The sequence below is a fragment of the Zonotrichia albicollis genome, chromosome 12 (genome assembly GCF_047830755.1).
Source record: "Zonotrichia albicollis isolate bZonAlb1 chromosome 12, bZonAlb1.hap1, whole genome shotgun sequence".
In the NCBI taxonomy this organism is placed as follows: Eukaryota; Metazoa; Chordata; class Aves; order Passeriformes; family Passerellidae; genus Zonotrichia; species Zonotrichia albicollis.
This window is the reverse complement of record NC_133830.1, coordinates 7,815,860-7,841,134: the sequence shown is the minus strand read 5'-3', so window position 1 is coordinate 7,841,134 and position 25,275 is coordinate 7,815,860. Positions and strand designations below refer to the sequence as shown.

General features: G+C 37.2%; 1 protein-coding gene across 5 annotated transcripts in view; it reads right to left on the bottom strand.

The window, feature by feature from the left end:
* The window catches only part of FHIT (fragile histidine triad diadenosine triphosphatase), a 512,539-nt gene that overhangs the window by 400,040 nt on the left and 87,224 nt on the right, over nt 1-25,275 (bottom strand). Inside the window, exon 1 of one of the 5 annotated variants that reach the window (XM_074550485.1) lies at nt 9,427-9,448. The exons of the other annotated variants lie outside the window; for them this stretch is intronic. The gene's annotated coding sequence lies outside the window, so the exon portion shown is untranslated. Of the gene's footprint in view, nt 1-9,426; nt 9,449-25,275 lie in introns of those variants that run through there. 5 annotated transcript variants of the gene reach the window in all.

Sequence of the window (25,275 nt, the reverse complement as noted above, 5' to 3'; positions counted from 1 at the left end):
ACTAAGGGCTTACCTTGAATTCTCTATGCTACTCTATAAGCAATCAGCAGGCCTAAACAAAAACTAGCATAGAATAAACTGCCAGTGGAGAAAATGAATGTAAGGAAAATCATGTAAATGTACTCAGTATACAAAATGTGGACACAATACGTAAAAATCACCAATTAAAGTTTTCCCAAATAGAGAAACAGTATTTTGCTAGACTTGTTCACAAATCTTCTGGTTTGTAGAATATCTTCACAAAGAATTCTGAATATGCAATGAAAATAAATGAAAGTACATTTGGAAATATCCTCTTCATGTTTATCACAGAGAAGACAGTACCATCTTTGAGACAACATGGTTTCTCAATTAACAATCATTCCCCAAATTAACTGGATCACAAATTCCAATATTCCAAATTAATCTTTCTCCGTTGCAAAAATCAAATGACCAAATTGACAAGGATGAGAATTCAGATGGCTTGTGTAAAGCCAATTCACGTGCAAGCATTAAGGAACAGTCTTTAATAATAAAGTCCTATTAGAGTTTTCAGCAAGCCCCAGTGCCTCATTTCTGCAAGTGGTTCACTGCAGTTCTGTTTAATTCAAAGCTCTGAGTGCCTGTGTGATACTGCCCAAGTTATCAAACACAAAGTTTTCCCTAGTGATAAGTAGTGCCATGTAAATGTTGAGTTTGCAGCCTTGAGCTATTGGGGAAGTTATCCAGCAACAAGAACACACCTGATGCTGAAGTAGCAAGTGGTGTTTTCTGAACACAGAACATCCTGTATGATCTGAAGGGCGCTAAAATCCAATCTTGTGTTCTAAAATACACATCCAAATTTGGTGAATTTTTCTGACCTTAATCTCTGTCAGCTCCCCATCTGTAAAACAGAGATAATACCACATCCCTCACTGGGGCTTTGTGGAGATAAATTTAATTTAAAACCTGTGTAGCACTTGGATACAGTAGTGATGAGCAGCACAGAAAAGCCTATGAGGAAATTAATAATTCTGACATCTGAGCAGGGTCTAAACAATGTGCTGGAAATAAGGCTTAGGGCCACATATCAAACACTCAGGATAAAACAACATCTCTAATAGCTGCTCATTAATTGAGCACTGTCCATCTTGTGCACTGAGCAAGGAAGAAGATTTCTGGAAAATATTATGTGTTCTAGACAATTCTGATTACTTTATCAGGATGCATATGTGTAAGAGAAGTTGAATTTCTGTGGCAATTCCAGTCTTAACACTCTCTTCTTGTGCCCACTTGCTTTTGAATTCTTAATAATGTTCTCTTCATGAAGTTTATACATGTAACGTTTATATAAAAAAGAATGAATTATAATCTCATTGTGAATCTCTGATTTCTATGCAGAAGTGGTAATGAAAGAAATTTTGGTTTAAAATATTCTTTAGAAAAATAAAATACCACTCTTGCCTTGGCTTGGTAAATTCACCAGATTTCCACTGAATTCCCTCTTCAGCTGCTTGGAATGGTCCAAGTGTTCCTTCTGTTCACACTTACTGTGCACTGCTATAAGGAACTTGGGAAGGGAAAACACATCAGGGCACTGTCCTTTTAATTTTAATCCAAGGCATTAAATTTTAATTCTCAACAACAACAGCAGCTCATGTGTTCCCCTTGCTAGTTCCTGTGGAAGTAAATCAGGCAGAAATTAAGTTAGAACTGCACTTGGGAATGACAGAATAATAGAATCTCCCCAACATGCTCTCCAGAGCCTTCTTCCTTGTCAAAAAAAAAAAAAAAATCCCCTCTGCACTTGCAGAAGTAGGTGATGTTGCTTTTCTGGTGACAATCTCCTGCTCCAGAGTGCACAAACACACTGAAGGCAATGGACACCTCTGCGAGTGCAGAGCCCTCCCAGACAGAGCCCTGCACAAACAGCTGTGCCCCTGACCAAGGCAGAGACTCCAGGAACACGGACAGCTCCCAGGCCTGACTTCATTCTGATGACATCCAAGTTGCTCCTTAAAATCCAGAAGAGCTACACCCAGAAATAGAAGACCAGACCCAGACCCTGCAGAAAAAAAGTTTTCTAGAACTCAAGCACTAAAATAGGATAATGAATTCAAACTCAAACTAATTTTGATAATACAAAATAATACAAAAAAATAAAGTAGATTTCCCAGAGACTACATGCACAAACCCTTAAGAAAATAATACTCCCATTTCATTAATATCATTTATGTATGATCAGTGCTCTTAAACATCCCCAAGAGAAGTAAAACCTGTTATATACCAGCTAAAATATCTGTCTTCAGAGAGTACTTAGCAGACATTTTTTGTTCAAATCAACACCAAATTCATTTTACTTTGTGAACAAATCTTTCATAACATAACAAATATATAGGAATAAGAAGCCAGAAGGTTTCCTATATAGAATATGCCATCTTCTCAAAAAGGCAACAGAAAGCCAACATCTTTTAAATATTTAATTAGGACTCAAATCAAATTTACATAGTGAGGTGCCACATTCTCAGCTAGTGATGAAGACAAACATCTCTGTGTGTTATCAGTACTTGCAAGGGTAGTGATTTCTGTTTCCCTTTGCTTACAGAAGGTCTCCAGAGATTTTCACACTGTTAAGCACCATTTCAGAAATTTTTTTAGCTTTCTATTTAACTAGTTCATTGTTGATATAAGTTGGGCCATTACAGTTTCAACAGCAAAATATTTGGTACTTGATCCAAGACTGAGATATGCCCTAAAATAATTGTATTTATCTTTAGCAAATACTACAATTGAGTTTCGAACAAAACTGCTGATTGAAGCTGATGAAAATTACTCCAGCTTACATGAATTGACAGATGTGATACCTAACAAGGTATTTCCCTAGAAATTTTCTAATTTTCTTTCACTAATTTAGAAAAGGTTTATTTAAAATCTGCACGAATGCACTGAAGTACTCTGGCTTCTTGAAATGTTAAAAAGTTATCCAGCAACTAGAAATCTTATAAATTATCTAAAATTTCCTAGCAAAAGGAAAAAAAGAAAAAAAACAAACAACATATAATTTAGTCACACAACTAATAAAATGGACATACATTTCTCACTTCATGAGCTTTTTGAAAAAAACAAAAGGGAAAAATAATTCCAAAGAAAGCTTTCTCACTTTTCTCTAGATTGAAGTACTTAATTGCCAAGTAACCAAATTTCAGTAAACAGCAACAAATACACAAACATACAAACACTGCTACAAAATCACTATAGAAATCTCCATGCATTTCAAGGGTATGACTTGTAAAAACCTGAAAACATCAAACACAGATGTCATTTCTTGCAAGCAAATTTGTGTTTTCCAATGCCAAAGTGGTATGAAATTAAAAACTTTCATCAATAACCTTTAAAAAAATCAAAAATACAAATTGGCCAAAATAAAGAATAAACAAAACCCCTTACCTTCAAACTTGACTTAGCTATTTTCTCTTTCTGACAGCAATGTAACCAGTTAAACTGTGCATTTTGCTTTTCCCCCAGCAGCAGAAGATGAGAAAATTGAAGGTGAAGAGAGAAGGAGTAGCTCATTCTCATTCTATTAGAACTCTGATGCTGTCTAGAAAATGTTGGCTGGAAGGGAGATCTACAAGTGTCAATTCCGACCTCAGGACAACAGTGGGACTGTGGCAAACACTGGATCATTTCAACCATGGCTTTGGCCTGCTGAATCTCCAGGGATGGGCATTGCACAACCAACCCCAGAAACAATATTCTTCAATATGGAGGGGGGGAAATGTAGATTATGAATGAAAACTAAAGAAAACAATCCTTAGGTTCCCACCAAAAACATCACTAACCTTCTGGGGCAGCAGATTCTTATGTTAGATATGTATTACCCTCTTCAACTTGTTGGATGGAAAGAGAAATAAAACAGTTCCACAGCAACTGTTCCAGTTCCACATAGATATTCCAAGCTGTGTCTCACTTGTGTTAACCTTAAAGAATGAAATGTTGGGCCTTGCTCTTTTAAGGTGCAGAACTAATACTCTGTAATTCATTGTTTAACTGAAGAATGTGTACAGGTTGTCATGGCAATGGCTAATCCATATTCCTACAGCTGAATATTTTATTCAAAATTATTAGTTTTACAAAGGACTTTGATTTCCATCTCTTTAGAATGTACAGCACAGGATGCTGCAGCTCTAAATTTCCTCAGGTGCAGCCTCAAAGGTTGTGCCCTGGACATTTGCACTTTTAAAGCAGGCAAGGGGGCTTTGGGGGCTCACTGCATTCCTGATAACAGCCACTCAGTGGAATTAGCAATTTGGGATGAAGAATCTCAGATGAAGTCACAGGACCTCACAAGAAATCCCTGAAGCAATTGCATCCTTTGAAATGTGATTTCAAACCCAAACCCTTGAAATGTGATTTCAAACCCAAATCAGTCTCATTTCCCCCGGTGAATATCTGTAGTTCTGTGCATGGGGTAAACAGTGCAGTGACCCCATTTTGCAGGAGATTCACCTTCTGGAAGGAGGGATCCTGCTTTTGCCTACCTCATGTCTACTCAGGTGGATAAGTGACTTTGTTTCCTGGCTTGGGTAATTTTTTTTATCCTGCAATTTCTACATGTCCATAGAAAATGCCTTGCTAAATAGGAAACAAAGGTATTTATAGAGAGAATAAACATGTGTGATGTATTCTTCAGAGCATCATACTCATGGGAGAATTCTGAAGACAAATCAGAGCATATCAGAAGTGTGTAATTTATTTCATGCACATTTTCTGCACACATACATATATGCCTACACCCACTGAAAAAGAAAGGAAAACAAGGCAGCTCCACTGCGTGGCTTGTCATTATTTCTGAGTTGGAGAGGAACCTCACCAACATTCCTCCAGGTATTTGAAATGCCCTGTGTCCTTCCCACACATTTATATTCCCCATCCCTACTGAACACACACAGAGTCAAACATTACTGGCTGCAGAGGAAACAAGCCATGGCAGCAGGAGGCAGAGCTTTTACTTTCTCAAGTTCACAATGTAGAATTTACCCACCCCAGTGCAGGGTGTTCAAGGGAAGAGACACAAGAGAGCAGAATGACAGAGGGATCTGGACCGAGCAATCCTTTATTCCACAAATAGTTCTTGCTAATGCATATGAACAATCAGCATTTCCCCAGAGGCCACCCTGTCCCCCAACAAACCAAGGTATGGAATCTGGCAGGACAAATATTGATTTCCCCAGAGGAATTAATTTTTCCAAACACAAGTGAAGTATTATCTCAAATTAGCAATCAAACTGCAGCAGCAGTTTGCATTCAAAGACATTTAAAACTATTATACTACAGTGCATCTAATAGGTAAACACTCAGGACAGCCTAAGTACAATATGTATTCACTTACAGACCTTAAGTGTACTAGATATAAGTGTTGCCATATTTAATTATTTCTGAATCAACACAGTTTAAAATTAATTTCTCATTTTATTGTGGTTTAATTTACCAAAGGCACAATCCAAAGCCTTTTCACAGGAAGGAAAAATTATCATAACACTTGAATTGACTCCAAAGATCTTCTCACAAATGGTACTTATCACACAAATATTGTAGGTCCAGCCTTCCCTGCAGTTGTTTAGTGCCCCTTCACTTAGAGAAAGTTAATTTATGTAAATTTTCCATAATATATTTTATTCTTTGAAAGAATTTATAGCCTATATGCCCATTTCACCAGTCAGTGGTATGGATCTCCCAGATACGAGCCTCGTATTTGACCCATATTTAACTGACTTGAATAAAATCAAGTTAGCCAAACTTGAAGAGGAATAAAAAGAGGAAAAAAATAAATGGATATGCCTAATCCACTCAAGACCCCTCCTATTATTTCATTAATCCCATTATTTCATATCAAAATAATATTAAATAATATGGAAACTGGAAAATGTATTTCTTAAGTGGTGCATATACAGTACTCTGACATTTCTCTGATGAATAAAGTACATCTACTATTAATCCCCTCCTAATTTATTCCATTAGCTCATTGTCTATTTGAACAGTTTATCTGAACCACCTACTCAGGGCAAAGAGTGATTTCTGAAACCAAAGATAACCCTAAGATGATACAAGTTAATTTTCTGTGTCATCTGATTAACTTTCAGCAGTTCATATACTTTTTTACTGTTACAGTGAGCACATTTTATGCTGCTTTATAGGAGACAAGTGTTCACATACAAGAGCAAAGCCAAACCGAAGCACAATTTTTGCTTTTGCAGGTATCAACTGGAGAAAACAAAAATCAAAAAATGTTCTAAATCCAAAAACTTGCTATCCTCAAATGTCCTTTTGTATCCAGATGATTAAGGAACTGTTTTTTCTCAGCAAATATTCAAGTGAGGAGGGAGGATAATAGAATGATTGTGTTTACCAAGCTTAAACTCACAATCTGTGGACGGTATTGTTTCAGTGTTCAATCTATCAACTTCTACCTCAAAATCTCTATTCCAGATGAGAGCACTTGAACACTTCATCTAACAGATGTGTCCTCTTACAAATAAATTTGTAGACTTCCAGATTGATCTACCAATCCTAGACTAAAAAAAACAAATTAATGTGATGGCTTAGTTCTTGGAAGAACACTTAGAACACATCACCCTCTTGCCTTTGCTTCCCCCTTCTTCAAAACTGTAAGATCAAGGTGCACAAAATAAAACTCCCCATACAAAAGAACAAACAAAGTGAAGTGACAGCAAACTAAGCCAACTTTCAATGAACTCTGCAGTTATGGAAAATGGAATTAAAAAAACTTTTGAATTGTTCACTATAGAAGCCCACAGAGAAAAAGTGATTTGGGTTGTATAAAGTTGGGCACTGTTTAAGAACAAGTTCCAAGTTCATTGATAGTCCTAACTCAAACAGAAATTAGGTAATATTAAAAAAAAAAATAAATAACCAGCATGATTTAGATCATTAGTGAAAGGCACATAATGAAGAAAAGAAAGTAAAGCCATTGCCAGCAATGCATATAAGTCGGGACTAAGCAGTTGCATAACTGATTAAGTAAAAAAAAATATTTAAAAATGGGCAGCAGAGGACACTAAGTGATTTCACTAAGAACACTGAATTTATAACTGTGCTGTATATATGCATGGTTTGTGGCAGAAGTATTAACAGACATAATAATACAGAAAAAAGACAAAAGCATTCACTAAGTACTGGTTTTCAGGAAAAAGTGAGATGATGCCATTGCAGGGTGAGTGCTTTCTACAACAATTATTAGAGAAAGTTAATTAACAGTTGCTGAAATGAAATAGATCTGAATAATTTGCATCCCAAAACTTTGAGACAGCTAGCCAAGCAGCAAAAAGAGTGTCACAAAGAGATTACATTGCTTTAAAAAAAAGCTTTAAAAAAACAAACAAGCAAAGCCAATATCCATAAACTGGGCAAGTCAGGCAAAATACTGGAATTGTTAATGTATGACTTTATTAATAAGCAAGTAAAATAAGGCAAAATTAATGCCATATGAGGTGGATGTATGGAAAATAAAGTTAGCTACGTAGAATTCACCTTTTTTTTCTTGAAATGTATTAGAAAGCTTGACTGATAAAAAAGGGTACATCCTCAATATTAGGGTAGCCTTCAAAAGGGCGCATTTTCAAATAAAAACAGCACAGGACATTTTCATTAAGAACTACAACGATTCAACAAGACATACATAAGACACTATTTTTTAATCAATAATAGACACTAATAAATAACTGTAAATTAGAATAATCTGAGATTAGACAAACACTGCAGAATTTGGCATTTAATTCCATACTAGCATCATTACTGGTATTTAAAAGGAAATTAAAATCATTGCAGATAAGGCTTTTGTATAATAGACTGAAGAATGCTCTGATGTAGAGTAGAACACAAATGTTGAGCAAGAAAATAATTGGACTGAGAAATCTGAGCAAAGAGAAGCAGAGGCTGTGCTAAACATCAAGTTATCAGGTATCTGTTGCCATGTTTGCATATCAAGAGCATACACTGAGAATCAGGAGTTTAGAAGAGTTCTGGAGTCACTGAGATCAGTGTCAGAGACTTTTCAGCAAAGGTTCAGCCTCATCACTGGACATGCACACAGCCAAGTCCCAAGCACACAAATGGATCCTAAATTACTTTCTGCACTTGGCACCAGTGCAGCCAGAGCTGGAATAAGGCCTCATGCAAGAACTTATAATTTTTTTAATCAGGCAGATACATTGGAGAATATTCAAGCAACACAAAAACAATAAATCAATTAGAAAACATACTCTGCCAAAGGGCACAGAAATCCATCTATCTCTCTTGTTGAAGGGAAGCTTGAGGAGTGTCTTGAGAACAAAAGTAGCTACAAGCCACACAGAGCTTAGCAATTTAGAAACAAAAAGGTATAAAAGCTTCTATTGATGGAAAATGACAACTATTAAAAGATATGAGCTCAGAAAAAAGATTTCACTTAAGGATACCTTATTATTTGAACAAATTACCCAGGTCAGGATCTTTCAGCAAGAGTAATTTTTAACAAATAAGTTAGGATTATCTGAAATACCCAATTCCAACATTAATTCATTTGGGAAAGTGGTATGGCTTTGTCCAGGGACAGTGGAAGGCACTCTAAGGTGACTACACGAGTGCCAGCCCCTCCAAACTAGGAATTAGTTCCTTTAAGGAATTTTACTGCTGCACATTGCAGGCTCACAAATATTGTGGTGCTTTTTGTGTCACGATAATGATCATTGAGCACTGCGGTAGGGGACTGAGTAAATGAGGTAATCTGTAATTAAAATTAAATGTAAGTTTAATTTCTATTACACCTTTAATTCTGTTATGAATTCTGGTCCAGTACTTACATAATAACCCACATTAATCAACATTATCTCTGTACATTTTTAAAAACTTGGTATGCAGCCTCTTTTCTAAGTGCCAAAAATGTCTGCCATCACAAGCAGAAAAAGAGTGATTTTCATTTACTTCCAAAATATAACTTAAGGAGTTTAGGATGACAGTTGGAAGGCTGGTTGTCACTAATCACACATATGTTTCTATTTGCAATCAGGTACAAAACTAAGGTTTAAATTTACTGTAAACTTAGCACAATATTTTCATTTGCAAAAAGTAAACAAATATTTGGCTTTTTGTCTCTGCAGTCCCTTATTCCAAAATGGTTTAGCTTGAACTGAGCAAAGCTAAATCAAGAGAAAACATACAAAGCCAGGTATCTCAGAGCCAGGAAAAAGCTTTGCCCACATTGAGCAGGTGAAACAGCAGAGTCCCAACACAAACACACACACCCCCCCACAAAGCCCACACGCCTTCAGAATTTACAGCTATACTTTATCAGCCTCCCACTCTAATAATTCCAGAGTCAGGACAAGAAAGGACCTTATTTATCGCATCCCACTTTGCCTGAAGAGAAAGAGAACCATTTTAATGGTTACAGTGTTGTACAAGTACCTCTGCTCAGGGCCCCTCTTCATTTGTGTAAAAACAGAAGTCTCGTTAAAATGCAACACACTTTTTACTGCAGGAAAGAACATGAAAATAACTGCCGTAGCAGGAGGCCCTGTAGTCTTTAGGGATTGAAAAGCAAAGAAAAGAGCAACCCAGAAACCTTAGAGTCAGAATTGTGGCCTCTTGGAAAGAGGTTTAAAAGATCAAGAGCAAATAGATTAGCAGCCCTTTAGGCAAGGCTGGAGCCTTGATCTTATCCATGAAAAGGCAAAAACAAAAATCAGTAAGAAAGACTAAAGAGTGAGCTCTGTTTAATTTACATTTCTCCATTACCTAAAAATTAGAGGTACAAGGTTCTTTAAGAGAGAAGATAAAATTCTAATTATTCAAATTTTAAAATTTAAATATATTCAACCTAAGCCCTGAATCCAGAAGTGGAGTTTAGGATTTTTCAGTGAGAAAGAGGGGAAATCATTGATCTTAATATCCTAGTGTGAGGGGAACACAGACCAACCACAGCAGCACTGAAAAGAAATGGCCCTTTAATTTTTAATGCAGTTGCGTGGGTAGGGGAGGTCATGTGCACTGAGATGCACACATTTCTGGATTTTCTTACATCTGATACACTCACAGGTCACAGCAAATTCTCTAGGGACTGGCAACAGCTGATACTTAAAGACTTGGACCTAATGTTTTTCACACAATTACCAGCTCAGTGATACTAAAACACAACCACTGTTCAAAGCATTTCTTTGCATTCAAAGGGTAAAGGAGGTTTGCTTCCACTGTGTAGAGGACATTGACACAAGATTATTACTGCTTTACTTTTCCCCCTGAAATGATGAAATGATGCGATAATGAACGCTGAGCAAGAAGGTACTAATATACCCGTGAAACAAACAGAAAACCCATGGGGAATTCATAAGGGATAAGCCCAGGGAAGGAGGAAATTCACCCTGACACAAACTGGTTAAGAGTAAAGAGACAAACTGTGCTGGGGGGGGCTATGCACATGATTTATTCTTTAATACCTTCTGCTGCAGTATTTTTGGGGCACATCAAAGAACCATATAGGATGATGTTGACAATCTCTCTCACATATAAAAATTTAATTATAGAGTGTTCAAGGCATCTCTCTGTATGGGAAACAAGAATTCATAACAGTTGGTTTTTTTCTGTCCTGAGGAAACCCCTCATCCTCATGGTGACTGTGTTGGGTTTGTGTGGCCAGGTTTTGGTAGCAGGGGGCCACAAGGGTGGATTCTGTGAGGAGCTGCCAGAAGCTTCCCCCATGTCCAGTGGAGCCAATTCCTGCAGCTCCAGGATGGATCCACCCCTGGCCAGGGCTGAGCCCATCAACAACAGGGCTGGGGCCTCTGGGAGAACAGATTTTTTGGAGGGGTGGGAAAGCCTGACACTGAATACTCTTGCCAGAATTTGTTCTGAAGGCTGCAGCTGTAAAATACAATGAAAATCTTATAAATGGGACAAGAAGGAAGAAAAAAATTAAAAGGTCAGCACACTACTGTCAGACCTGCAACTATTTTACATTCTGGTAAGTTTTTAAATGGTTCTTGTAAACACTTTTCTATTTCCTTTTGCAAAGTTTTCAGCATTAACTTTTACAGAGATGCCTTTACTCAATGTCTTTTCTTATAGAATCATAGTAAAACAAGTTTTATTTTCTATCAGCAAGAAGTGCAGAGCTCCTTTCCCTCCTGTAGTTATAGCAGCTGGATAGCCTGAGCTGACTGAGATGCACCCTCATAATTTCCACCTCAATTCAGTGTAAAATTCTTCCTTGTTTCCAGAGCTAAACTCATGCACTCTGTCCTATCTTAATTATGTGGCTGCCAAAGTCTGCCTCAGGAATGATTGCAGCCTGGAAACCCCGCAGAACTACTGATGCACTTAGCACACAATACAGACTTCAGAGTCTTCGGAAAGGATGGCACTGCTTTTCTGGGCCTCATGAAAAAACATGTACTCTGAGTTGTTTTTAATACACATGGATGAAATTGCAAAATCAGAATATGTAATAAGACCAAGAGATGAAATTATCCTCTCAGTCCTTCCACAAGCAAAATGAATTAGAGCTGTATTTGATTTTCAGAACTAAATTTACTTAGAATTTGACCCAAAATTCATATGGAAGATAACCAGTATATGAGAGCTAGCCAGGAAAAGCTGCCAACAGTGCATCAAGAGTTTTAAACAGAGGCCACTACCTACTGCTGCTTTCTTTTCCAACCTAGAAAAAGAAACTGCTTACCAGATGCTGAAATCTTCAGCAGCAAAGAATCTATCATTCTCTTCTCATTACTGCACTGCACATGGAAAGTGCCTTCCTTTGACTTCAGTGTAGTCAGATGACTACAGACTAGAAAGTGGAGAAACGGTCCCTATGTTTTATTAAACACTTTAAAAATTGATACAAAGAGTGCTCCAGTAACAAGAGCTGACAGCTTTGATTAACAGAGCTACATTTCCTTCCTGTTCCTGCACCACAGCCATTGTAATTTAAAAAATAAATAAAACCTTCTTCATAAAGTACAAGAAACTTCTAAAAACAGCTATTTGTAAAGTCAAAGCAAAGAAGAAATAAACCTAAAACCTTACTCCCCACAAGTCGTGCTACATAAAGTGGAAGGGTCTATACCTAGGAAGAAGCCCCTGCCAGTATTGTGCAATCAACTCTCCCTACATTAAGTTCTCAAACAAGTCTCCAGAGTCACTGCATGGCATCCAGGCAGAAGAAGCAAGGTGATCTCTGCCTCAGACCATCCCTGCAGCAGATAGACAGGGGGTTCACAGAGAGAAGTGGAAAGGAACACAAACCTTTAAACACCACAGCTTATTTTCCTTCAGAGGCTACAGAGCATCCCCACTACTCCCATGTGACACCAAACAAGGTTTCTCATGTGGTAACAGAATCATCTTGCCCTAACACCATTCAGGCCTATTTAAGTCACATTTTCTGTTGTTATTTTTCTTTTTTTTATTAAAGTAGGCAAGAGCAAACAGCTTTATAATCATATTACCTACTCTCAGTCAACTGTGTGCCAATGTAACAATATAGTATAGTGGTGTATATTAAAGTTCAAAAGTTGGACTCCAAAGCAAAACCTATTGAGAAGAATTATTTATAACCTTTAAATCAAGCTGCAGGGAAAGAAGTGATAAGGGATTCTGGTTGACTGTTGGGGCAGTAGGGCACAAAATGAGACAGCATAATTTAAATCCTTTAAAATTATATTTTAACTTTTAAAATGTCTGTGTTTGACACAAATAAAATAACCACCCTCATGCATATATAAATATTGGCTGTGACAGCACTACTTGTGTAGTCTGAGTGCCAGGGCATGTGCATGCCCCCATGCCCCCAGCACTGGAAATGTTCTGCTTTTGAGGACAGAAATTTCCTCTTTTACTTAGTGACAACTATTAGTAGTCAAATTCATTTTAGCAGGATTATTTCCAGGCTCACCAACATAATGACTGTGTGCACCAAGAGAATTGTCTACTGTCTGCAGCATCCTGGCAGTACCAGAGCACAACCAAGATTTGATTTTCCTGGGCTCTTCTGGAAGCAATTTGGTAAAGAATTATCAACAATAAAAAATAGCACAGAAAATACAATAAAAGCTAATGCAAAACCTGAAAAGGCTAAGGGAGACCCTACAAACTGCAGGGTATTTTAGATTTTATGCTCAAACTGACTTGGAGTCAGGGAATTCTTTTAATTTATGCTTCTGCCTTTGATGTAGCTGTTAACTGAACGTGTCACTGACCTTGGGTGGATGACAGAGGTAATCATTTCCCAAGGATGAATTGCTCTTGAACAGTTCTTGATTATCAGGCAGGCCTATGATTTCTTTTAAAGACCAGACATGCCTCTATTCTTCTGCTTTGTTTATTTTGATAAAGCAAGTGTATCTCATTACTAAGGAACATGTTAAAAATCTATTTTATTTCCAGCTTGTTGCATTCCAGAGTATAGATCATCTTCATGTGTTTTTTTGAAAAAGATCTGTATAAACATTCATTAGAATTACTGGATACTGAACATTTCAAAAAAGTCACAAGGACAGTAGGAGGTTTAGTCCTACAATTTTAAATTTTCTTTTTTTAAGTCTGGCCAAAAAGTGAAAGTATTAAGCAATCAAACCCAGCTTATTCCATGCCTAGAAAACTGTGGTAGACCTTATCAACCCTGTGATCTTTCATCATGAGGCAAAACTTATTTTTGATTCCAATTAGCCTCTGGATGCCTCAAAATAGGAAGAAGGTCCCTGTGGAAATTGTGTCCTTTGCTCACAAAGGACAAGGAGATTTCCCAGTAATACCAATGCATATTTGTCACTTTATGATCCTCCTGGCACCACTGATCTGTGAATAAAAAAACACAGACAAAAAAAACTAGATTTTCTCATCTTTCCTTCTTGGAATGCAATCTGCTTTTACACATCTCTATGATTTTACTCTTTCTTGCCCTTTCTTTAGCAATAACAAGGAAGGAACACCTTACATTAGTTTTCTAAATTTTAGTATGCAGGTTGCTCAATATTATATGCAAATACTTCATAATATATTTATATACTCCCCTTAAAGTTTGCCAGTCTCAAAGGGGTTGAGACAAAAGGTTCTTAGGAAACTGATGCCAAGTATTTCCAGTCCTTAGTATTCAAACTAGAATGCTGTAAGGGAGAAAGATTTTTCCTGATGATCATTTTACTTAATGATCTTTACCCAAAGAGCTCTCCATGGACTCATCTCCTCTTTCAAAGCAGAGCTCCCTGCATGCAAATCCAGTCTCTTAATGCTGGATCCACATTTCAGCACTCCAGCCAGGAGACTGCCCCACCACCAACCTCCACCAACCAGAACAAGCTCCTGCAATTCTGCACAAACTTCCAATTCTTCCAGTTTGCTCCCCTTGCTGTGTGTTTTCACGTATCAGTAATTACAAATAGCATGTCAAATCTGAATTCTTTAGTCATTGTCAAGTGCTTTAAAGCCTGTACCTGCTCAGACATTCAAATCCAACTTCCTGAGCTGAAAAAGTTACTGCTTTTCAGACAGAAAGATTTTTATTTTATAAACTTGGAGGGTCATGGTCAATTGATGACTATCATAGAATACTACCTGAAAGTATGTACTTTATAAGACAGCACCTGAAACACAAATTGCTTGATGCTGCCTAGTGCAAGCAACAATAATCAAAAACACAAATAGCCAATTTATTTTAAAATTGCCATTACTTACATAGTAAACACAGCTCACTCTTGTATATAAACATTTTCAAGTGAAACTGCTTATACTGGACAGTAATTTTAGGAAGCTCTCCAACATAATTTGCTTGACTATGTATGAAATTTAACTGCTGGGAATAAGGAGCTACAAGCTGACCCCAGGTTGCCACAAAGCACAAGCCCTCACTCCTCTGCCTGTGGACTGAAGTTCAAGATGAGCTGCTCAGAGCCGATCCATTGCTTCCACCAAGGGAGACAAATGCAGGAGAGGGACTGCAGTGACTGCAGTGTTTTCACACCTGAGATTCTTTAAAGGATTCAGAATTTACATACATGATGAAGAATTTCTGTTATAAACTCCTGACACAGGAAGCTCTCTACCTTGATTATTGTTTGAGAAGAAAACTAAAAATGCCACCACCTTGTCTACAGTAACAGGTGAAAGGAACACAAAGGATCCACAGTGTTGGTTCAAAACTCACCACCCCCAAGTACCAAATCAGTGCACAACAGGAAGTCCTTGCTATACTTTCAAAGAATTCAGATACAAATTTGTTTTTCCAAACAAATTAAATTATGCAAGTTGAAGATCCTTATACTAGTATTTTGCAAATTGGGCTACATGTGTTGCCAAATAAAATGGATTTCTTCAACTTCCCTCATTCTTCTGAGATAATGAGTTAAGAACACAGTTGTTAAAGTACATTGTGAATTAAATTTTATAAACCTTCCATTTAACAGAGAAAAGAGATACTCAGATTTCAGAAAGTGGTTTTACTTCTAAATTAGTTCAGAGTTATGATTCTGCTCAGCCCCCAACTGAACTGGATTACCTACTGCATCATCCAGTTCATTGTCTTCAGAAATATAAAAGTGCTACCAATGTTAGCAGGCTTTGGCAACACAAAAAACTTGGCCACTGTACTCACAGTGAAATGCAAAAGTTGCACTAATGCAAAGATAAATTATGGACTCAGCATAAGGAGTGAGGGCACAAACATCAACAATATCAGCAAATAGGAATATTAGAACAAGTATGTTACCCTGTCTGTATTTCACAAATTCTGCATATTTTTGAGATTTTTTGAAAATGCAATAGAATACTCTATGGCATTTTCAGAGAACTTTATGGATGCTGCATTTTAACCTGTAGGGTAAAATACTTTGAAAAACAAAGTACAAGTTAAAAGATTTTAAAGAATTCCAGAACATATACTTCCAGTAATTACTATTATCCTCATTATAATGTCAAATCCATTATCTGGAATTGAAGTTAAATCTCACAAATCTACTGAGCAACCCACAAAGAAATATCAGACTATTTCAATATGGAATACTTCTGTTAATAAATGTTTAATATTGATAATTGATATGTCCATTTCATATTTCTAATTGAAAGACTCATTTTTTCAGGATGACCTTACGCAGGACTGCTTTGATGAAATTGAAAAAGCTCTTACTTTCAAAGTGGTCATCTCTATTTCCAGGACAAATCCTCAAAAATAAATTAGCAAAGTTTCCTTTGATGTCTGCTGAAGGAAAATCAAGTTTTGTATGAGTAATTAGCACAGGACCAACAAGAGAGGCCCTGAAAGGGGCAGGTCCTCTGAAAAGCCCTTTCTAAGCCCTCCAGAGGGCAGAACTGCCAGACTAGATGTCTTTCAACATTAAGCTTCATATTCCCTGGGAAACCAAGTGCAAAACAATCTTACAATGTTAATGAAATGCTGAGATAGAATAACAAGTAGTCAGATGCAGCTAATATTAATCTTTCTCCTGTGGTTCCACAGCTCTGATGCAGCACTTCCCAATTCCTTTTTCTTAAATACAAACTGATCTCTTTTTTGCAAAGTTAAAAATCAATATTGTGCAACAAGTCTGGGCCTAAGCAGTTAATACCTCAGTTAAAAATGAACAAAGCTTCTCTCACATAGTGACACAGGCCCTCTGCACACAGTGGGGCTGTGTAGAGATTTTATCATTTGTTCATCAAAGTGCAGGTGAAAATTTTACCCTACACTACAATCTGCTTGGAAATTAGGAAAATGATGCAACATAAAGAAACCTGCTCTTCTGGAAGCAAAAATACCAACAATAAAAAAAGAGAAAAATCTAACTTGCTTTGGGAAAGATCTGATTTTACCAATTTGACTACAGAACTTTGGCATGTAGGAAAAGCAACTTACACTGGGAAAACTACCAGGCAGCAGGGGATTGACCTGTGACATGAGAACAGCCACCCTGGAGGATGAAGACATGTTGTGCTTCTGCATATAGACTGTTTAGATTGGGAAAAACAGACAGCTTGATGTTCCCAAAGAGAAGCACAAGTCTCAGAAGAAGTGATCTAGGAAAAACAAAAAAAAAAAAAAAAAAAGGCAAGATCCTGGCTGGAGAAATTATACTGGAAGCAAGAGCCTACCCATCAAACAGAGGCATGGATATGAATGCCAGGGAATTCCCAGGGACTTGGAGCAGGAATGCCCATGAGCACCAACTGCAGGCAGTGGTGCAACACAAACTGGCTCAGCTTTCATCCAACCTTCCCAGGGCAGCAGCAATCTGTCCCAGCTGGGAAGGGAAGCCAAGAACAGTGAACACAGCAGGAAACAAGACTGATAAACCAGGAAGAAGGATAAATCTCCAGATTTGTTTTAGATTAAATTTCCAAACTAGCTACAGACCATTTGCCCTGGTTAATGCATGTACTGAGTCTGCAGCCACAGCAGATAAAAAGAAATTGCAGTTCTGTTTCCAGAGAAGCAGACATGAAGCCTAATAAGTCTAACTGTGGCACTGAATTGAATAAACTTGCTGTTGACCAGTCAGTATCCTTTCTGTGATTGCCCTTAATGTCTGACTTTTCAAATCTGACCAAAAAGATTTGCAGGTTCACTTGGCTTAACAAAAAGTGTACATGTTTCAACAGCAACAATCCTCATTCTGCTTATTAGAGTAGAAAAAGCAGAGTGGAAAACCAAAGAAATTTCAGTTATGAGAACAAAATCCTGAATCAAGTGAAGTACAACTTCAGCACAATGACATGGAAGAGTCTGTAAGAATCAAGAGAAAAGCAGGGACAGAGGTTTCAGCATCTTACTCACCTCCCCCTCAAATTCATACTTCTCATGCGAGGAAACTGAAATCCCCAGGCTACTGAAACTCTTCTTTAAGATGAAAAACAGAGTGATCAAGGAGCAAGTAATACAGACAAATAATTAAAATGTCTGATGCCATGCCTTGCTGACTCCATTGAGAGAGGGCCAGTGTCAGAAGCAAAATGATGAGTGATGCTGAAGAAAGAAGCATTGAGAACATGGGCTCATTCCAGTGCTGCTGCATATTCCTCTTGATGGAAGATGTGAGGCATCCTGGGCATGGGCAGGACACATATTACTCTAAGCAAAACATTTATAGAGCAGCTAGCTAATAGCCTGCAGCAGTTTAAAGTACAACATTTCAGATAACTGTTGAATTATTTTTGAAATCACCAGCCAAAAACATCACTTGGTAGAAAACAAAGCTAAGGAACAGCCTCAGACCAGAAAAGAAGTGATGGTATTTTCAAATAGCTGAAAAACAGGGAACAGGACCCAAGGCAAGTCAGGCTTGTCCCTTGAGTTGAAGCTGATGCACACAGAATTGTTCTCTTAGTTCCACTAACAGGTTATGTTGTTTTTTCTATACCCTTTTTTCTTAGCTATCAAAAGAGACCTGCAGAGATAAATACCTCAAACAACTGTGGTAAATACTAAAATTCCTCTATCCCTAGAAGCAGCCCTAGCACAGAAACAGACAATTGAAGGCCAGGAGAGGTGGAGACTGAAAGTTTGATAGGATGCCACTGTTCAGTGCAGAGACAACAGGGGAGGGAGAAATGCAGGCAGCCCAGATATGTACCATCTACCTTCAGGCAGCTCATGTTCAGGTATCAATGAAGAGACAGATGTGCAAGCAGCTGGATAATTTAGGTGCTCAGCTCCTTTGAGCAAACAGTTATTTAGATTAGAAGCTTATTGTCAGCACAATGTAGTTTTAAAAAATTAAGATACTGAACCACTTAGAGCTAAAAGATGAAAAGGAAATATGCTTGTTGCTCTTTCAGCCTTACTGGAGTTTATTAAAGATAATGATCAACACAGAATGCCAGCAAGTTTAATAAAAACAGGACAACAATAGGAATTTTGAGATTAGAGTGAAAGGAATGCCTGCTCAAAGGCAGACAAAAACACATTCAAACACTTATTTTCAAATGACAGTCAACATAACTTAACTTCAGCTTTAAAAACTTAATAATTTTTCCCCACAGTTAGCAATAAGTATTACCTTGTCCACAAAGGAGATGTAATCAGTGCTACTTTCCCCTAACAAGATAACATCTGGCAATAACAATTATATTGATTATCTGATTCCAGCAACCTTTGCAGGACAAAGCCTCAGCCATGAATGCATAATTCCCACCTCTCTATCATGGTTTATTATGTAATAAGATATTGATTGAACTGGAGGAGGGAGCTTTCTGGAGCCAGTCTTCCAGGTGTATTTAACTACCCCCTAGCTTCTTTTCCTAAAAACCACACAGTGACTGGGTAATTACACCTCAGGCTATGTTTGCCAGCTGTGTTTTCAGGGCCCACTTACATTTTGCTCCTCCTGCAAAAGCAGCCATAAAACACAGCCCACATGAGTAAACTGCTGCCGTCAAAAACACCATGACCTTTTGACAGCAAAATTCTTTGCAGAAAAGACAAAGCATGAATGATCTTTGATAAATCACATTTTCAGACCTAATCTGTTTTATAGCTAGAAGGCAGATGAAACCATGCCCGTGGTACGTGAGAAAAAGCAACTTCCCATCATGTCTCCTCCACTTTCTTCTATTTGCCCATTACCAAAACTACTCAAACCCCCAGCATACCTTCACTATCAGCTTAGTGCAGGAGCCTAAAGGGAAATGTCTGGGCCAAAATTTAGACAGCTTGGCACAAACCTCCTGGCACATCCCACTATGAGAAATTCTCCACAAAATAATTGCAACCAATGTCAAAAAATACATCCAACAGCAACAGAGGGTAATATGCAAACCATGTTTGTAATTAACCACTTGTTCTGAAAATACTAATATAATTTCATTTTGTAGATTCATTAATAGCAAATTAAACTAATTATTTATATTGCTGTACCATAGTTTGTGCTCTGTGCATTATGCAACTAAATAGCATTGATAAAACTACTACACTGCTATGCAGAATGTAATTAGAATTCCATTTTGCATATGCAATTGCTGCTGTACTATAATAAAGAATTAACTGATAAACAAGATTCAGGATACAACCATTTGTCCTCTTTCCAATCATTATATTTTGTAATGAAATGGCATTGCTCAATTTAGCTCCTAAATATCTTAACAGAGAATAATGAACTTGAGATGTTCTGGAAAGCAAGCTAGGGAATGCTGTGTTGATAACAGCATTGTGTTCCCATGACAAGAATGAACTGGGAAAGCATATGACATAAAAAAATTCATTTTGTGATAAGGAAAACATTGTGCTTATGCTGTATTGAGTTTGTTCATTTTCCTTTTGTGCATGTGTCTTATTTCTAATGCATCATAGCTAAGTACATGTGCTTTATTTCATCATTCTACAAAGACATACAGTGGGGAAAAACAAGACTGAACTGTTCTGCAAAATGGTTTATTCCTGAATTCTTTTTCTTTCTATTCTTTCTATTCTTTTACTTGAGTCCAATACAGTTTTTCTGTAGGCACTAAACACAAGCACAAAAAAAACCCCCAAAACACACACAAAAAAATCCCCAACCAAAGAAACAAAAAAACCCCAAAAATAGGTAAAAAACAACAAAACCCAAAACAATCACAAAAAAACCCCCAGAACAGTCACTAATTCACTGCAATACAGTGAGAGATCACCCTCAGTTCTTGTTGTAGCAGCGATTTTTAAATAGGGTTCTCATTAATGCATCCAAAGCACCTTCATTCCCCAAATCTTACATGCAGGGGACAGACTTGAGAACGTCTTCTCCCAAAGGATCAAAGTGGTTTTTAGAACTGAAGTTCACCAGTAACACACTGAGAAAAGCAATGCTGCCACACTGCAAGTTCTTCTCATCCTGAAAACACTTTACAATATTAAGCTAGCATCATTATCCCTTTTTTATTGAACAAGGCACAAAAGGATAAGTAACATGGCAAATGTCTTAACAGTGAAAAAGCTGGAGACAGAATTTAGATATGACATCCTGTTCCTTATCCTCCTTGCAAGGCTACAGAGCTTCACATTTATCCTACAATTTACATGAAAATACAAAGCCTACTAGCATTAGAGTATCTTTGTGCCAAAGGAAAGTTAAAATGTATTAAAAATACCATGACAGCAGCCTGCAAAACCTTCTCTAAACCAGCTTCTAGTACACACCAGTGAGAACATCTCAAGCTGACCTGTAAAATTAATTCCTTGTTCCTTTCGGATGAATTTAGCTAGAACCAGAATTAGTGTTAATACGTTTTAACACAATTGCAATGCTCTATTTTATACTTCATTTGACAACAAATAGGAGCAGCACATAAACCTCAAATATTGACTAGCTCCCAGCACAGGAGTGTGTAACATCCAAAATCTAAGTGTTGCTAAAATATTTTGGAAGGAAAACATGTATCATCCAAGGAAGTGGAATAGCCGCTCTTTTCCTAACCCTTTCATTTTGCATCATCAGATTAATCCCTAGAGTCATTTCACTCATTAGAACGGGTTTGGCTGATTATGTTTGACCTAAGCTCTACTGCTAGCACATTAGAGCTTGTTGATTTGTTAATTAAAAGTGCAAGTCCATCAAGCTAGTCACAAAACAGAAAACCTCTTCAGAAATAGTAGTCTCTATAGCTGCTAATTTCTCCATGCCTAAAGCCAGTTTAGTACACAGGAGAGCAAACTATAAAGGACATTTTTTGTTCTTTATGCAAAAGCAATGAGCAATGAGTAATAAAAGGTATCAATTATTCACATTGCTTCCCAGCAGTTCAGAATCTCAAGAAGCAGAAAAAAAGCTACACTGCTTTTCAGCAAAGAGCAAAAATTATTTGGTGATATGCAGATCTCTGTACAGAGAATTTGTCTAAATACATTTGGAACTAAGCAAAACAAACCCATCTTGATTCCTTTTTCTCAATGCTATTATTATTGTTTGTTAATAATATGGGTCCTTTGCTGAAGTATAAATTCCAGAATTGAAAACTAAGATGAGAGAAGCCACTGAGTATCTCACACTTGGCATTACCAAGCCAAAAAATATTTCCTTGCAAGAGTTTATGCTTCTGGAAATGTTGAGAAACCACACTTTGCCCTTTGTCTCCTTGACTTCAATCAGCTGTAGTTAAGCACCAAGAGCTGGACATTCAAAGGAGAATTGCTTCCACAGTGGCAGGGCTTGTTGATGCTGGAAACATCAATTGTATACATTGAGCAAAGCTCCCTGTGGGTGTTGGGGTTTTTATTGGTTTGGGGGTTCTGGGGAGCGTGCTGTTTTGCAGGGGGAGGTTGCTGGATTTTTTGGTTGTTGGTTGTTTTTACTTTGTTTCCTTTAGGGGAAGAGGTAAGAAACAGTAACAAAAGGAACATGAAAATATGAAGCGTCAAAAGTGCTTCAAAATGTTTCTTTATACTCAATGATTAAACCTTTGCACAGGAATGCAAATTATGCATTTTAGAGTCAGGTTTTGTGTTAAAAGAGTTAATGAAATGAGCAGAGAATAAAACCAGTGCTCTGTATTCAAGATGCTGCTTTTTGCATGGTCACCCGGTTTGGTCACATCCCGGTTTGTAAAAGCTGAGCAGAAAAGGCGTATTGGCTTTCTAAGCTTTATAATAGTAACCACTCTACCCATCAGGCATTTGATGAATTTGCTCATTACAGCTCTTCTTAACAGAGAAGACTCAACAAAAAACTGAGTTTTGTTTTTACTTTTCCCAAAGTCCTTAAATTATTACATTACAGTGGTTTAGAATATTGATATCACCATGCATTTTCTAAATAATTAAATACAAAGAATAGAAAGGGCTAGCTTTGCTTTATGGTATTTTCTTAATGAACTCAAGAGGGAAAAAAGGATATCAAGAGTTTATGAAGTGTTTAAACATAAAACCAAGGAATTATAGATAAAGTTCCAAGCCATTAATCCATTATATACTGAGAATTGGACAAGCCCAGTGAGATATCCTTTCTAGAAATGAATTGAGCAAAGCTATCAGCAAATAGTTAACACTCTGAACCTCTGAAACACTCCTTGATTCAATTCAAGCTGCAAACCTCTATGTTTAGAAGCTAATTTACACTGGAATCTGGAATTTAATCATCTCTTCTCATGCATTTGAAAAAGGATGACTTTACTTCACATAATCTAAATTAACTTTGAAATTTTGCTACACATAGTAATATAATATCTAGTCAGATACGCTGATCTTACCTTGAAATAAATTAATTGCTTGATTCGTCCTCTTAATGTTATCCTGATGCTGATAAAATTTCCCTAGGCAGCATTATGAGTGGCTCTGGTCTTTGTTTAAATTGAGTGGAATATATATATATATATATATATAGGTATACATATAAAATCATCTAAAAATCATCAGGAGGGGGGAAAGGAACAGCTTTTTTAGACAGGAGGTAAGAAGAGATGAAGGGGAAATAATTTTCTGTTTGATCCAAAGTTCACTGATTCCCAAATAAATAAATCACAGGTCTTGGAAATAATTTTGTTTAAAAATTGTATTTGCAAAGTGAGGACATTGAATTTTCCTTTTGCTGTTGCTGTTCTTTTGAAGCCAATAAAACCTGGGCCATTATTTACATAACACTTACTTCAAGAAGACTACCAAAGTGATGAGCTATTTATTTCTAAAAGTGCTCTGAAGAATCCTCTGGAAGGGAAAATTCTGAGAAGCCTAGATGTTCAGGCAATAAATAACATGGGAAGTTTATGATTTTCTTTTCCTCAAGGAACAAATTCTGCAATCAGTAACAAGAGAGAGAAAACCCATAATCAATATGAAGAGAGCCTTCCTATGCTTCAGACTGTATGAAGGCAGATGTGTTTTTTGATGAGAGTCCTCTAGCTCAGGAAGAAAAATGTCAAGTATTTGCTTGATCTAGTGGGTTTATTCTTGTTCACTATTTGAAGAGAACAGCAAGTTCTATGATCCTTCTAAACCAAGGTCCTGACCTTCACAGAATCACAGTGCAATCAGGCTGACTCTGGAGAAAGTCAATCAGTGGGATGTTAGAATATGCAATTGTTAGTTAACACACTAAAGATTTAAACTGGTTTATTATCACCATGCTGGGCTCTACCAGTTCACAGGAGTTCACACCAACAGATTTTCCACAGAACAGGATGTGAGAACAGCCATTTTTAGGGAGACTAAGAAATTTTCCAAAGGGAAACTCCATAGAAGGATATTTCACCAAAAGTGCCATTTATTTATTTACAGTCTATAGTATTTCTCATTTTTCATAACCCATTATTTACAACAGAATACAAAATGTTATCTGTATTAAGTCCTCAGTGATATATTAACCTACCCAATAGGCAAAACAGTAATAATATCTGTAGACAGATTAAAATACCTAGTGTTGTAATCTTTCCCTATTTTTGGCCCTAAACATAAGCAAAGGTATGACCTTCTCTGCCTGGGGAAGCCTCAGCGGCTCTGCAGGCAGCCCCTGTGCACATCCACTCCAAGTTCCAGCACAGACAGAGCCAGGGACAATCCCTGACAGGAGTAACACTGAGGTGATGACCAAACCTGCTGAAACTTTGTTCCTTGCTCAAACATCCAGAATATCAGCACAATTGAGCTCCTGGGGAACTGCAGTGCCTTCTCTGAGCCCCCAGCACTCAGAGGAAGGAACTGAACAGTCCCTCAGGTGAAGCTGGAGCAGCAGCAGCAGGCAGGAGCAATGTGCAGCACGTGGTGCCAGCCAGCCATGAAGGCATGCGAGATCAACTGCACCTCCTGTTAGAACAGCAAAGCTGGATTTAATTACCTTTAACGTTACTAAAAACATCAGAATCTATAACTTTCATTCCATTGGCAAACTGACTTCTGTGGCTTTGTTGTAACTACTAATAATAAAGCAATGATAGCAAATTATGGGTGCTCATGCAAAAAAGTCATTTTTCTGATTAAGTAATTCTAACTTAATTTGGAAACAAATATATTTCTGCCTTCAGGAAAAGAAAACTAAGAAATAACTCCATTAAGGAGATATCTGCTTTGCTATTTAAGGTGGGGGGGAAAGAGTTTTAAGTTAATTTTTCAGGAAATATGCGTAACCAGAAAAGAAGGTGTCTTTTCCTCCATCATATCAAGAGGGATGAAAAAATATTAAAATTATGGAGAAATTAGATATTTATTATCAAAACAAACTGATACTGAAAAATGTGAATAACACACACAGGAAAAAAAATAACAACAGCAAAACACAAAAATCAGAATAGAAATCCACTCCTTGACCTTTAGAGTCAGACTTCTGTTCACCCTAAAAGAAAAAGGGGCTGGTACATAGGTATTTGTCTCAATCC